Source organism: Lepidochelys kempii, chromosome 19 (genome assembly GCF_965140265.1).
Source record: "Lepidochelys kempii isolate rLepKem1 chromosome 19, rLepKem1.hap2, whole genome shotgun sequence".
Taxonomy (NCBI): domain Eukaryota; kingdom Metazoa; phylum Chordata; order Testudines; family Cheloniidae; genus Lepidochelys; species Lepidochelys kempii.
In genome coordinates this window covers 8,629,695-8,646,397 of record NC_133274.1, presented here as the reverse complement: position 1 = coordinate 8,646,397, position 16,703 = coordinate 8,629,695, and the positions used below count along the sequence as shown (strand labels likewise).

At 39.8% G+C, this 16,703-nt stretch overlaps 1 protein-coding gene across 2 annotated transcripts in view; it reads right to left on the bottom strand.

Annotated features, from left to right (window-relative positions):
- CLIC4 (chloride intracellular channel 4) overlaps positions 1–16,703 on the bottom strand; it is a 54,310-nt gene that overhangs the window by 27,855 nt on the left and 9,752 nt on the right. The gene's annotated exons all lie outside the window — the stretch shown is intronic.

The window sequence follows — 16,703 nt, the reverse complement described above, 5'->3', positions numbered from 1 at the left end:
AAAACAGATTTAAAAGCTTTATTAAAAAGCTCTCTCTTAGACACCCCGTGTCTTTCCTTTTATCCTTTAACCCTCTGTGGCGGGGGCTCTATCAACCCTATTGCACTGAAGTGGTTAGTGGTAGAACTTCCAGGCGGGCTACACTGGGGGTTGAATGTACGCGCCAAAGTATTCCTTGCGTTTAAGAATATCCCACAGAGTGTTAGACGCTGTCCACACGGGTAAGGCAACATTCCTGTTCCAAAGAGCTTACCATCCAAGCTGAGCAACATATGAAGGATGGGAATAGAGGGATAAGCCATACCATCAAAAGGATATATTGGGCTTCCCAACTTCCCCTCTAAACAACTAACCTTGGTGAGTTAATTTCTCACGGGAGCCATGGAAGAAATATACATTGAAGATAAGGGAGTTGCTTTAGGAGTCCGTTTCCATGTGGAAGGCCGTCTCAAATATAAGGTTTTGGTTTGAATCCAACACAGACTGGTAGTGACTGAACGTTATCACCGGACGGCTGTTCAGCCACCTGCATAAAACCAAGTTGGGGGTGGGGGAAGTCTGTGTCCCATTCCCAAAGGACAGATGTTTATCTCACAAAACCATCAGAACAACTGGAACCGCAACTGACTTCCCCAAAGGGGGCGGGGGGTAGGGGGGGAGAACTGTATGAGCCATTGACATTGAATCCCCTCATCCCAAGAAGTCACAGTGAGGAACAAACAGGGCAGGGAGGAGAATTGCAATATATGCATTTTAATCTCAAGAGTATAGAAGACTTTCTACTCTCCCTCCCATCTGGCAGCACCATGCAAACCCCTATTCTCCCATGTGCTGGTGATGTGACTTATAAATACATTCAGGTAATAATAATATAAATACATTTACACTGTAAGACCGTGGTGAGCATTAAAAGGAGCATGACAGACACACTGGCCACACACATCTCCATTCTAAATAAGGTGCCAACCATGGGAAAAGCTACAGCTAATAACTCTTAAACTATTAGCTCTTGCCCAGGCACTGGTTTGTTTTGCTCCCAATGACTCAAAGGAAATCAGCAGTGAGGGATAATTAAGGAGAGGTGTGAAGTGCATGCCTCCCTTGGGAGCATCAACTTGGATGCCTGAATCTGTTTTGTTTGTTGCCAAGTTGCTTTTTATTAGACATTTGTTGTGACCTTTGTACGATGATTCTTTGCAACAAAGGCAGGACTGGCATTTTAGCAGAGATGTGAATTATACTGAGGTTTTGCATACTTGCAAAGCTGAGTAACCCATTTGCTTCTCATTTCCTTCAATGACTGTTTATGGATATTTTTAAACAGTTTTTGATGTACTTGAAAGATGAGCTATTTTTATTTATTAGATGAATCATGAGCTTTTTAACATTAAGTGGCAACTAAACTTCTTCACATGAACACACCTTTTGATGGCAACATTCCAACAGATCATTCTTTGTGGATCTTTCCATTTATTTCCCTTCTTTTGGGGAAAATTGCTATAATAATGTTCTACCGCATTTCTGCTACCCCTCATCGAGTGAGAAGTACTGCAGTCAGCCAATTGCAACTAGTGACTTTGAATCTCAATTATATTGTGGATCTTTTGATGAAAAGCAAGATTCACTATCTGCAGTTATAAGTGACATCATGGTAAATCTATTAAACATTGAAAAGTCAGGTACTTAGAACACTTGACCAGTAGTTCAAGAAAAAAAAAAGGCCTAAGTGTTAAAGAAGTCTAGAAGCAATCTTAAGGTTTCATCAATCTTAGGGCTTTATGGTCATTAAATTCCTTTATTTTTAAGGTAAGAAATAGAAGTACACCTAAAGTTGACCATTAGAAGGATTCAGTTTTTAAGTTTGAAAAAGTTTTATCCTACCTACCTCCATAGAAGTCATCTAATAAAAATAAAAGATCATTGAACTGTTGCCAATTCATGACTATCACAAGTCCAGCTAGATTTGGAGTTTTGCTTGAAGTCCCAGCTCCTGGACTAATTACTATACAAGAATCTCAGTTTTTATTTTGAAATGTAAGTTTCTAGCCCTCATGGTTCTGTAGACAAGCTTGAAAATGTGAAAATGTCTAAAGGCTCAGAGACTAGAAAGCAACTGAAAACAAAATGTTTTTTTAAAACCTCACGATAAACTAATCTCATGATTTTGAGGGGCCTAACTCATGATTTTTAACACTCGGTATTGATCATAGTGTATCTGCCATCTGGGAACAGGCTACAGTAGAAACTCCTCCCCAGGGACTTTCCTCCATTTCATCAGATTAGTCACCTGAGTTGAGAAGCAGATGGAAGTTTTGCAAAAAGCTCTGCTACTGTAATATTCAGTAATTGTCCTGGGCAGAGTTTCTTCATATAGATCCACTTCAATGAGGTTTATAAGCTTAGAAAAGCATCCTCACTCTGGGAACTCTTATGAACACTAAAGATGCAAATATGCTGTAGGAACTGGTACCCAAAAGACCCACCAGGTCCCGACAAGCTGCAGCACTTCTGCTCTACAGAAACAGAGTGGTTCTTGGACTCAGTGGTTCTGATCCTGTAAAACTCAATGCCCGCATCACTCTCAGCCTGCAGACTGCATGAAGTTCAGAGAGTTCACAAGTCAGTAAACAACTGCAGAAGTACCAGTAATCATTCAAACATTCCAAAACTCCTCAGAGGCACAAGCCCCCAAATAAGGACACTTGAACAAACAGAGTTTGGAATCTGCAGACCAAGTCACTTTTCAGACAGGATGTTGCAAAAGAGTCAAAACATTCTGCAACTAGTAAAATACTTATGAGACAGTTTTAAAATCAGAAGTACCACAGGAGCTTCTGGAAGGCAGCCACTAGAAATTTCAGGTGGAGTTAACTGATTTTATTTTAAACACACACAAAGCCAGAAAGGAGTCACAAATCTGGTTTATAATGGAGACATAGCTATTGCCTTAACTGCAAAGCTTGTACTAGGACTCCATCATCAGAGCTTCGTAATGATACTAAACTTCAACAACCCCTTTTCTCAGCATTTCTCCTCAAACACTAGTCTTGTTACCACAAATATCCCTTTTGTCAGGCTGCCCCATTCTTTTGAATTATTTGCTACAGAAGGGACAGAAGACTGTTTTAGTCACCTTTCTACCATCATCATGTAAGATTTCAAGGAAGAGAAAGACAAAACCCAGGCTAAAGAATTGCAGATTGTGCCTCCTTAGTATAGCTCAAAGTAAAGTATTCAGTACACTGGAGATACTAAATTTTACTGTATGCCAGGGGGAATGTAACGGCTATGATACTGAAACATGAAAAGTCTCTGTAAACAGCTCACCCCGTCCCACGACAGTAATCAGCAAGGAGCAACTCCTAAGGGAATGAACAGTATACTTTGGTCAGAGAATACTACAAACTAGCTTCTCACCACTAACATTTTCATTTAAAAGTATTCGTTCCTGTAGGTCCCATTGCACTAGTTTAACTGTTTGATTTCCCACGCCCCTTTGGTAGGAGAAGAATAAACTAAGCAGAAGGCCCATATAACCAAACTATGCCAAAATACTAGACAAATCCACAGAGCTATTCTACTGTGTACATGTAAAAATTGTCCAACACTCTATCAAATGACCTTCAGTAATAAAGTTATATATAGATGTTCCTATATCATAACATACTGGTGAGAATGGATTGTGCCACCAGGATCAGCACTCACTACGTAGCCAGTTTCAGATGAGAGTGCTTCTTTATGGATAGAGGGATCTCTAACACATGCTATTACCTTGGCAGTTAAATTCATGTCTTATGCATTATTGCTACTGAGAGCTTTTGCACAGATATAGCTTCATGAATGCAGTTCCAACGGGGCAAACCTCTACTGTGGATGCATGCCATGGTAGACTTTACACATAGCTGTAGTTATACTGGTGCAAAAAAGTATTCCTGGTCTACCCAAGTCTTACCATGTCAATAACGCAAAGGAGTTCCAGGATCGAACATGTTACACTTTACCGAGCACCACAGCATTTGGGCTAGTTTTTACTTACAGCAGTCTCCCTTTCAAGATTTATTTTGCCCAGTATGTTCAAGATTCCAAGGGTCTAGAACTATTCTCAATTCATTGAAAAGCTGGTAATAGTCCTTCCTCTTCACTTTTTGCAGAGGGTCTCAATCTTCCCTCAACTAGTAAAGAACCTGTTTCACATAGCATGTTTGGCCAAAGGCCTTCTCTATATGTGGACTGGGAAAAACCTTCAATTACACAGCTTTACCTTGGGCTCTAGTAGATGAGGCAATCGCTTGGACTTTCCTACATGCCTTAAATGCATGGAAGATCCCTCCCACCAGATGAAGCATATTCCTAGCCTGAATGCTAGTCCCAGTGTAGGTAACTGAATCCACCATCTACTGGCAGTTTCTTCAAGGCTGTCCAAGATACAGGATTGCTAGTTAAATCCCATCACTCCAAACTGGCATTCTGAGGATGCAGAAACACAGTTCTGATGCATAACAGGCAAGCATCTGTACAGGACTTTATTTCACAAGTTAACTTGGTCATCGTAAAAAATTAAGTCTCACTTCACATAAGGAAGGGATCTGAGCATTGGCCTACTAAACCCAGGGTTGTGAGTTCAATCCTTGAGGGGACCATTTAGGGATGTGGGGCAAAAATTGGGGGATTGGTCCTGCTTTGAGCAGGGGGTTGGACTAGATGACCTCCTGAAGTCCCTTCCAACCCTGATATTCTATGATATGCTAGTCTAATGACTACAAGAGGGGACTGAGTAAGGGCTCATAAGCTCATTTGTGTGCCATACAACTTGTGACTTTGGACAAGGTCACTCCACCTCTGTGCCAAAAATGTAAGGTTTATCTCATAGGTGTGCTGAGAAGATTTGTAAAGTGCTTCGAAATGAGATGAAAAAGCCAGAGTTTGCTAAGTGTACCAAACTAGAATGGCCAGGTTTGAAAACTGATAATTTAAAACAGCAAAAAACATTTACAGCAAAGAGATTTTGAAATAAAAAAAAAAAAAATCAAAGGATTGGCTATGAAAATGTCAATCTGCGCGAGAAATTACGGCTCAAGAAAAGGTGCCAAGAAACCATTAGCCTTGGCAGCCTCTGCTGCCTGTCAGCCTGATAGAAAGGAGTAGTAACATTCAGCTCCAAAATGATGTACTCACAGGGTGCAGAAAAGAATTTTAATGTTAATGACTTGCAGATGTAAAGCATTTCATATCTCACAATCTCTAAAAATTTATCAGCTGTGAAACTGGAACTGTTTCAAAGAAGCTTGGTGCTGGATGGAAGGCCATGTCTTCCATCACTTCAGTTTTAATTCCACTGTAGAATTTCATGCACTGATAGTGAAAGATTACAAGAGCTGCAACCGGAATAGACAAATCTCAAGTGCAGCAAATAGTTTTGTTTAATAAGATCACCATGGGGACAGAACTAAGATTAGTCAGTTTGGAGCCCAAAGCAGGACTGCTTTTATATCTAGCTCGCAGGTCCAAAACTTAGTTAAAAGGATCTTAGTTAAAAACCACTGAACTGCACCAAAACAAATCTTAGACATTTGAAACTATTCCAATCATTATTTCAAATATTTACTCATAAGCATGCTCTTAGAAAGCAGATGCAACATTCTAGGTAGTATTACATTTAATGGCTACTACGATATCGCAGTGCACAATATATAACTTATGAGGCTGCTCCCACCCAAAAAAGGTGAAATAGATTAGAAATACAGTATTAACTTCTATTAGTCACTTTCCTCTCCCACCTCAAGTGCAGTTTTCAAATAAATAAGTAACTCCAATAGCATCTGCTTTCACTTAGCCTGTCTCGGTTTTCTGTATGATTCGAATCAGATGAGAAATATTACAGTCCATTAAACAACGTCCTGTGATTTAAATAAAATCTAGATCCATTTTTTTTAAAAATCTGCAGCGGAGGGGCTATAAATTGAATGCATGTTTTTGTCTACACACTAAAAATCTTGGGACATTTTGGAGTAAAAATTCTGAGCACATTCTGGAAAATGAAAGAATGTAGTGAGAATGCCAAGGAACTTTTGGCTTCAGTCCCGTTGAGCTAAGGAATTTTGCTATGTGACTGTTTGCATGAGAGGGCCATTTTTACATAGGCCTGATGTTTGACATATTTTGGGGGTACGGCATGTGCAATTTGTTACAATGAGAAAAAAGAGGAGCTACTCAAGTGGTATTTTGAAGACAAAACTTTGAGACAGATCTGAATTTTAGTTAGTTTTTCTTTCCATAATTAAAAACAAAGCATGTAAACAATTCTGGCAGTCAAACTAGCTTCACTCTGAACAACATTGGTAGGAGAGTTCTAACAGTCGGCAAAGTCCTCAAACCATTACATCATAACTGCACATTGATACTTGTGCTCAAAGCAAATGTTCTGTAGTGCACTGCAAAACATGGTGTGTAAATCAGTGGTTCTCAACAAGGGGTCCGGGGCCCCCCGGGAGGCTGTGAGCATGTTTCAGGGGGTCCACCAAGAATGACTGGTGTTAGACTCGCTAGGGCCCAGGGCAGAAAGCCAAAGCTCCACCACACAGGACTGCAGCCCAGAGCCCCAAGCCCTACCACCCACGGCTGAAGCAGAAGCCTAAGCTACTTAGTATTGCAGGGCCCCCTCTGGTGTGGGGCCCCAGGCAATTGTCCTGCGTGCTACCCCCTAACGCTGACCCTGGCTTTTATATGCAGAAAAACAGTTGTGGTACTGCTGGGCCACGGCGTTTTTATAGCATGTTGGGGGTGGGGGGTGACAGTGTCTCAGAAAGAAAGAGGTTGAGAATCCCTGGGTAAATAATTTTAGTTGTTAAATAAGTACTGATTGTCTTCACTGCAACAGGATGTTGTGCTGAAATACAACAATAACCCTGGGAAACAATGTAACAGTACTTTGGAATTCTGTAGCACCTCACCTATGGACTTCAAATAACAAGAGTGAAGTCTCAAATCTGTGAGCTAGATCTTTTTATAGATGGGTAAATTGAGGCATGGCAAGGTTAAATGACTCTAGTCACAAAGCAGATCAGTGGCAAAACCAGGAAGAGACCAGAATTCAGCTCTCAGCCCTGTGGCTTTAACCATTTGACTATATTCCCTCCCTATTCAAACAGGGAATTGCAATGCTAAAATTAACTAATAGAGTTAAGCCTAGATGCCCTAGTTTTGCTCCAGACTATATTTTGTGGGGAGGGAAAAAGTAAGGAAAAGAGGGATTTCAGCACATTAAGTTAACATCTGAAATCAAGCCCACTGCTCCCCACCTCCATAAAATGCAATGACACTTACTAGCTTGCCGAAGACACCATGAAATTATGCATAACTGAGATCACGCTGCAACATTCTATGGCAGCTTCAGTGAGCCAAGTACCACCAATTCACTTCACATTAGGGAGGAAAATATTAAGTGTTGATTTATTTCTGTGCTGAATTACATAAGAATGGCCATGCTTGGTCAGACCAAAGGTCCATCTAGCCCAGTATCCTGTCTTCCAACAGTGGCCAATGCCAGGTGCATCAGAACAGGTAATCAAGTGATCCATCCCATTGCCCATTCCCAGCTTCTGGCAAAGAGAGGGTAGGGACATCATCCCTGCCCAACTTGGCTAATAGCCATTGATGGACCTATCCTCCATGAATTTATGTAGTTCTTTTTTGAACCCTGGTATAGTCTTGGCCTACACAACATCCTCTGGCAAGGAGTTCCACAAGTTGACTGTGCATTGTGTGAAAAAAATACTTCCTTTTGTTTGTTTTAAACCCACTTTAATTTTATTAATTTCATTTGGTCTATTAATTTCATTTGGTGACCCTTAGTTCTTGTGTTGAGAAGTAAATAACACTTCCTTATTTACTTTCTCCACATGTCATGATCTTATAGATCTCTAACATACCCCCTTAGTTGTCTCTTTTTCCAAGCTGAAAAGTCCCAGTCTTATTAATCTCTCATCATACGGATGCCGTTCTATCCCCTAATCATTTTTGTTGACCTTTTCTGAACCATTTCCAATTCCAGTATATCTTTTTTGTGATGGGGCGACCACATCTGCACACAGTATTCAAGATGTGAGCATACCATGGATTTATATAGAGGCAATGGAGGAATAATAATCTGCTTGGAATCATTTAGCACAGATCTGATCTTTTATTTAATGCTTTGTCACTTAACTGGCAAACATAAAACTAATTTTAGTAAAGACTCTCTCAGAATCATCACGCAAGTAATAAATGAAAAACCATGATGTAGGGCTACTTCTAATGGATATCACTAAATCATGCCAGTGTCATCAATTGTAGGGTTTGTATCGATAGTGGACAAATGTGTTTCTTTCAAATCAGACCTAACTTTGCACAAATAATTTTAACAAAGGTTTAGGAGAACTTCATACTTGCAGCACTCTTTCCACTCATCCATTAATCTGAGTCACCACACCTTGGCATTTCATTTGTACAGTGAGAGAGATTAGAGGCAAGGGTTATCTTTTAACTCTCATGTTGTGCAGATAACATGACATTTTTCACCTGCAAGTGAATATTTTACTCATTAAAGATTAAGGGATCACTAGCTCCGAAAAACTTATCTTGTCAAGAAAGGTACGCTGCTGACACCCGAAGTGTAACCTTGCCCCTGAACTACAATGTAGTCATGCCCAGTTTAAGAGATGACACTGACAACAGCCTGGATGCTAAGCTAGAAACTTTTCAAGCTACAGCAGATTCATTATGGTAGATGATGCGCAGTTTGTGAAGAGAAATTTTTATATTTCCTTCAAGTTGCTTCTGTGCTAATTTAACACTGTTTAGAAAAAAATGGCAAAACAGGCTCAATCGCTTTATAACGTAACTGACGAGTACATTAAAATAATCTATAGTATGTAAAATCTTAGCAGAAAGGGACGGGTATTCAAACATCATAGCTGAAGTCTTTATAACCACCTCTGCAATTTTTTTTGGCATCATTTTATAGAAGAAAGGAGGAGCAAGAGAGCCAAAGAATGGAAGTAGAAGGGAGAGTTTTAGCTCCCCTGCCCCCCCCCCCCCCCAAAATAAAGCTAACAGGAGAAACACTATAACAATTGGGCAAATATATCAGCAGGTATTGTTAAGAGGGCAATGAGAACCAGGACTATCACAGCCCACAGCTTCATTTTTTAAATTACTGACTGCTCCCCTGTCAAAGAGTTTGGTCCAAATGAGAGGGTAAGCTGGCTGGGGAAAAAAAAAAAAAAATCTACCACTCCACTGACAGCTGGCTCAGAAGCTAGGACTGGATGACGGGATGGGTCACTTGAAATTGCCCTGTTCTGTTCATTCCCTCTGAGGCACTTGGCACAACCCACTGAGAGAGACAGGATACTGGGCTAGATGGACCACTGACCTGATCCACTATGGCTATGCTTATGTTCAGCTGTGAAATATCTTAGATTTATTTTTCCCCTTCATATCCATTCCTACCCCTCCCCCCCCCCCTTTTTTTTTTTTTAATAGAACTGGATAGCATGTGGTTCTTCAGCTCAGCAGGACAGGAACTGGAATATAAAAGAGCAGTGTGGAAATATGTAGGAGGAGTTTGAAGGCCATGTAACATAATGAGGAACTTATGGAACCAGAGTATCATTAAATTTGGGGTATAATTCTGGACTCAAGGTAGAATTGTTTCAAATAGCAAATCAGTAACAGGGACACGCTATGAGGCAGAAATAATAAGGTCAAAGTGCATGCAGTGGGATATTTAATATATCCCAGCCTCTGGCTCTGTAAATAAAATTGAGGCAAAGGGCAGAATGTTGGAAGACCTTGCACAGGATTATTTCCTAATTCATCAGTAACTAGCCAGGGAAACTTTCCCAGATTTGATATGCCAGAGAGCAGAGAAAATGAGGTTTGGAAGAAGTGGGGTGGGATTGGGGGTGCAAAATAGTAAAAAAATCTGAGTAGTCTATTGTGAAAGAAGGTAAATACTGAGGCTGCTGGATACATTAGTGAGAGAACTCCCTGCCCCTTGAATAAAAAATTTAAATGGATTTGAGGACTCAATAAGTTTCACCTCTGGAGACTGATGTCACACAAATGACTAAACAGAGCAGGAAGAAAACCTGGGCTCTGCAATACTGGGACAGCAGAGATGTTGCCAGTCAGGATAGAAATATACTAGAGAAGTTATGAGGAAACCAGCATGATGCACCAGGTACTGGGCATGCTAGCAGAGTTAGCTTGAACTTCATGAGCAGTAAGTTTACCCACAAAAAAGTTAAATAAAACACTGGATCCACATAGGATTATAGATGGAGAAGCAGTTTTAGACGGATTAGTGAGGTAATTCATGAAGTGATCAGAGGGGAAAAATGTATGCAGCTTTTTGAAAAATCCCACAGAGAGATGAAAGGGTATGAAAGATTGGTTTAGAGGTCCATACACAAATACCTAAAACTGTCCAGTACTACTGGTTCAAATCCAACTTGGACCTTTATCTTACCAAGCTGTATAAATAGAGTTCCATATAGTTAACCATGTGAGTCTTTCAGATAAAACATAAAAACTAGTGTCCATGCAAGAACTATACAAGATTAAGCGTTTGCTATAGCACTGACCAAAATGTCCCATGTCCCTACTGTTGTGCAGCATGCTGTGTGCCAGTTATTTGTTGTTCTCTGCTGAGAAATGGCTGAATCTCAGTGACATTATATGCACTGTGAATAGTTTGCAAGGCATTTAGGATCACTTCAAGATGAAAGTGCTCTGTCTAAAATATTAATGCAGTGTCATCCAAAAAACCCAAGTGTCCAATTACAGTGGCAGTTCAGGAAAGCAAAATGTATTCTGAATCCAACATGCAATGCTCCCACTTGCTCACAATTAACTTGCATATTTCCAGGATTTTCTTTGGACTCTACACTTTGCATGGAGTGGAAAATACAGTAGGCAGATAGATAGAGATACACACACACACACCATGAAAAGATGGGGGTTATGCCCAAATAAATTTGTTAGTCTCTAAGGTGCCACAAGTACTCCTTTTTCTTTTTGCTGATACAGTACAGACTAACACGGCTGCCACTCTGAAAAGTGGGAAGCTAGTGACCAACGAAGTTGATATTGCTGAGAGCCTGAAGGAATTCCTTGCCATAATATGCAAGAGAAAAACTGAAGGTCAGGACAACAAAGAGGCCTAGTCCACACACAGAGCTAACAGCCAGCAAGACTTCGTTTCACAAGGCAGAGACTTCTCGGAATGCCATAAAGATCTTCTTGCCAAGTTTCAGCCTAGAGCAAATATGTTTTACTGCAGAGTTACTGTGAACTTATATTAGTTACTGAACTGGTAATCAGAACACTGGCAAGCCCTTAACAACAGTGGTAGATGCAGGTCCTGCTATAATACAAGAACTCAGAACATCTAAGTTGTGTGTCTCCAAGATGCACTGAAATGGAGCAGTTGAGTCATTCAAATTCTAAAATTGAAGCTGTCTATTTTAGATCCACTTTACCAAAAGCACTGTTAGCCCGTTTTCCACTCACCTCTCTCCACTGCAGATGTTCTGTTCCTTATATGTATGGGTGTAACACAGAGCTAGAGAAGCCAACTGCAGGCAAACCATTAACAAATGGAAGTGTGATTCTTTGGAGTTAAATCAATTGCTAATGAGCAAATCTCTCTAAAGGAATCACTTTGGAGTGAGCCCGTTGTATTTCAGTATCTGTGCAACAACAACCTTTTGAGGATCCCACCACTGCACCTTTGTAATGGTGGCTTCTACAGTGTGATATTAACTTCCCACCCACATTCCATTTCAGAACAGCCCTCCCCACTTTTAAGGCCTTTGTAATTAATTTTTCAGGGAGGTACTGTGCTCTAGTTAGGGAAATAGTCATTGGCAACATCCTGCCTACCTCCTTTCCTGCCTCAGGGAGCAGGGCCAAGGAGACCCAATTACTACAATCTTCCCCCCACACCCAGCCAAGCTCCCCAATGAGGCAGTCGATAAAGGGGTGAAACAGGAGACAGACAGTTCCTTTTGCCTCTAGCTTTGCTCAGCCTGACTCTTTCCTTGAAGCCTGCCATGGAAACAGCTCTGAAGGGGAAGCAGAGCTGAGGGGAAAGTCTGCCCAAAAAGCAAACCTAGTCCAGAGAGACAGCTGGGAATTAGACACATACAGCACAAAAAGTCAGAAATTTTAACTCGAATTTGGAATTTTCCCTCAAAAAAGAACTGGCCCACTGCTGTGGAGGCAGATAAGGGGTAGGGTGGGGAGAGAACACGTCACTCAGCTGGTGACTGTGACTGACAGTTCTACTCCCAAGCTGCAAGCAGGCTGAAGTATTATTCACTGTAAGTGAGCTATAGCTCACGAAAGCTTATGCTCAAATAAATTGGTTAGTCTCTAAGGTGCCACAAGTGCTCCTTTTCTTTTTGCAGATACAGACTAACACAGCTGCTACTCTGAAACCTGTAAGAGCTACGTGGATCTTAACATGAAGAAGAAAGTAGTACATCTACAAGAACCAATCATATGGGGATAGAACAGAACACATTTCAGAACATTTCCCTCTAAGCCAGCGTTCTTCATAACCTCTGTGTGGCAGGGTATTAGAGCTAAGATTTGGTAAAATCAAAACATTCACTAACTAGTTTATGCTGTTTACATTTCTTTGTTCCAGTTTGGGAAGTTTCCTGCAGTACACGTCTGTCATGTTTATGAGATCCAAAACTCATTCCTCTGATATCTTTTGTCCATAGATAAGACACATTCAGCAACTGCTTAGGACCAAAGTTGTTTATCTCTTGAGGGCAAATTAACCAATGGGAGACTCTCAGCAAAATCAGACCAAACAAAGGCAAATCGCAGTTTCAAGATGCGGAATATCTGAAAACTTCTATAAAAGCATAAAAATACAGCAGTTTGATTAACTAAATATTAAGCAGAAATCAAGAAAAACCACAGGAGAATTGGGCTTATATAAATATTTAGTGAGACTGTGTCTAAGCACACTCAGGTCTGTTTCCGGTATTTAGTACAGAAAGCTTTATATGTATTCTCAGCTCAATCCACAAAGTTCTAAGCACAGAGTACAGTTATAACTAACAAGTTTGGGCAAAAATTGAGCTCTCAGATTCACACTGCAGGTCCGATGAAGCAATCTGGGTTTCTTGTCTTCATTTGCCGCATCAGAGCTATTTGAAAAAGAACCAATAAACATTAAAAAAAAAGTCTGGGTGTATAGATGTTTGGAAACATATCCTACTGAAATGCCTAATATTAAACTCTGGAAGTTGTGTAAAATAACTTACTATGTGAGAGCTTTAAATATCTAATTCTTCAAATTTACCTCTGCCCACCATATTCCTTTTCCTGGGCAGACATACCCAGAGCATATTACAGACTATTGCCAATGCAGGAAGGGCAGTGCCACTACGTTATGCCATTTCCTCAAAAGTCCTATTTTCTATTAAAAGAACCAGAGCAGTATAATTATACACTAAACGCATCCTACATTACCAGTTACTGAGGAACACAAACTGGTTTAGTATTCAGAAAATGAAATATTTCCAAAATTGCAATCTAATTTATATAAGAAAGGACAAAATTAGTAACTACAGGTATGTATTATTCTCAAGCCAATTTTACCCAAAAAACCCTTACAAGAGTGAAGGGAAACAAACATTTAGTTCAAGAGTTTCCAAATAGGAGAACTAGCATATTTACAGTCACTTCTATAGCTTTCTCCTTCTGCAACTTCAGAGGAAACACACCAAGGAATGAATGAATGAATCTACAGCAGCTAGACTATAGCCTCCTCTACACACAAAACTTGTATCAATTTAGTTAAGTCAGAGCAACCCCCTTGTTTGGGCACTTAAGTCAATTTAAGAGTGACTTAAGTTAATTCCATATAAATTAATTCCTTATTGCCTTAAGCTAAATTGATATAAGGTATTCTTCAATCTCAAAAGTGAGAATTCTTATCTGTATAGCAAAGATCATCAAAAGTAACTTTGGGCAAGTCTCAAATATCCAGAGCCTTTTTAGGCAGACCTATCAAAATGAAAACAAAAAATGGACAAATCTGATAACCAGAAGTTATAGTAGGGCTAATAAAAGTACATTAACCAGACTGTAGCAGAATTTTGTATTGATTCAGTGAAACTGGAAGGGAAGTGAGAGGGACTGAAAGGCTCAAAAGATTGACAACAGGATCTGGAACATTTCTCTTGCAAGTTATTAGCTGAAACCTGGCCTAGGTAAGAAGTGACAAAAGATTATTGCTGCCTGATGACACACTGGTGGTCCTATATGAAATTAGTTGGTGATCTTTTTAAGTAATCCCTGGCCACATCAGTTGGTATTCTTCTGTGTAACCTCAAAAGCAAAGGAAAGAATGGAGTGAACTACCCCTCCCTCTCTGTACTTAACTATCACCAATGTAGGGATAGGAATCTCCACCTTAAACCCAACATTACACCTTTCAAATAAACCACCACAATACAAAGAGATATTACTAGTAACCAGTATGAACCAGAACTGATGATGCGATTACTTACTGTCTTTAGTTCCTTAGAGCTCTGCAAGAAAGGAAAGGTGAGACTTTTTTTATGGTTCCAGAAGAATTGTGTTTGCCATTACCCAATTCTCAAAGTGCAATTCTGTTAAAAAAATCTGGGGTTTTCATGGCAGGATATTAAAATATATAAGTTGTTCTTATTTTGTTATTCATCAGGAACTCATCCTTATGGGAATCAGCTAAGTGGTCAGGTCAAAATCTACATTACATACAGGTCAGTCCTTCAGTGGACAAAGGAATGTAATCACATGAATAAAAGCTTGGATTGTGTGGAATATTCCACATGCATGAAGTTTTCTTGCCTTGCCACAACACCTATTAAGTAATGGCATGAAAAACTGGCACATCAGATATTCTACTGGTGTCTCTCCTCGGCAATCTCTACTTGTTGAGTGCAAATTCTCTGAGAAAATGAGCCAGGCTTTTGTTACAAAAGAATAAAGTAATATGTGATAAAACTGACTAAAATCCACTTTGTGTAATAGGTTGACATAAAATGTTACAATATTTTAGTGGAAATCTAAGTACAAAGTTAACTGCACTCTGGTGAGTTTGTTCAACAAAGTGCTTGGAATTCAAACTTGCATACTTAGCACAAGAGCTTGGAACAGCTATTGTGAGAGCTTTTCCCCCCCTCCCTTAAGTTTGGTAGGGTACAGCATGTGCTCTGGCTACAGCACAAGAGACCTACTCCCTAGCTTTGGCCTGGCCTCCTCACAAAATACAGCAATGGCTCATAAAACTGTAGTAGAAAGAATCATATCCCCAGCCACTGGACTTCAGAAACATGAATAAAGTTGACAGTTAAAGGTTTATAACTTGGTAGGTGTGCAGAGTAATGCAAAAAACCTTCTGAGTATTTTGTAAACTAATCTATAAATTAAGGGGAAAAAGTTGGGTAAATTAGTGGAGTGGAATGGTAAAAACAAAGCACAGAAGGCAAAAACTCTTGGAAGAGCAATTTTTGTTCAAACAAAATATAAGTTCAAGTCATTCAAGTTGTCATGTTAAACTGTTTTCATAATTATAATCCTCATGGATCAGGAGAGTTATAGGCAATGGGGAGTGCTCAGGTGACACTTAATGTCATAACACTAGGCAAAAGTAGAAAGTTGAGGGGGGTCTGATATTCTGATAAAGCCAGAAGAATATGACTAAACAATAGGATTCCAAAGTCTCACAGTTGCCTTATGCTTCATATCAGGAATGTGCATGTGAAAAAAATAATTCAAGCTGTTAAAGCCAATCAAAATGAAGCACTGACACTGCACATGCTCTGGAGTTTTCCATATCTGTAGGGGGAAAACAGCAGCATCTTAGTTGACAAAGCTCTTTTTTAAACAGCCGGCACACTAGTAGATTCATTTGGAGCCATCTTTTCGAGATGGAAATCTGCAATCATATCTTCAGCATCTGCATGCACTCTACTCGCCTTAGAATAGATTATGGCAAACCTATTTCTCATCTACTGGAAGCGAATACACCTCAAACCCATCATTAAAACAATTATCTGTATGGCCTGTTCTGCTAGAGAGAAATATAGCCTAGCTCTGAAAGTTTTTTTTTTTTTAAAAATACTTGCATTTGTTGAACTTCTCTATAGCCACACTGATTCTTTGTAGAAACTATTTCCTTTAAATAAAGGAAGCTCAACATGCAGACCAACAGGCCCTTGCCAATCTGGTAATATTTTAACAGAGCCAAAAATATAAAAGGGGGAGGGGAAGGAATCTGAAGCCGATCCAGTAGCACTGACTGATCTCATTAGGTCTTCTCATGAAATTATACAGATGTGACTTCACTCCTGGGTTACACTCCTATATTTAGTTTATACCTAATATGGACATTTAAACTACAGAACTGAAAACCATTTCCTTTCCTTGCATAAAGAAGGCCCCTTGGCCCTTTGTCTAGCCAACAATACAAAGATTAAGTTTGGTCTCTTTAGAACACTGCAACACAAAGAGCCTTGTAATTAATGTGGAGTTTGGTTTAATGTTTTAAACTTTAATATAAGCAAATGCAGCATTCTACACACTGAAATCAGACTGTGCCACAACAGCAAATTTTTACTTGAAATGGAAGATATTCAACCTAAGTTTTATAG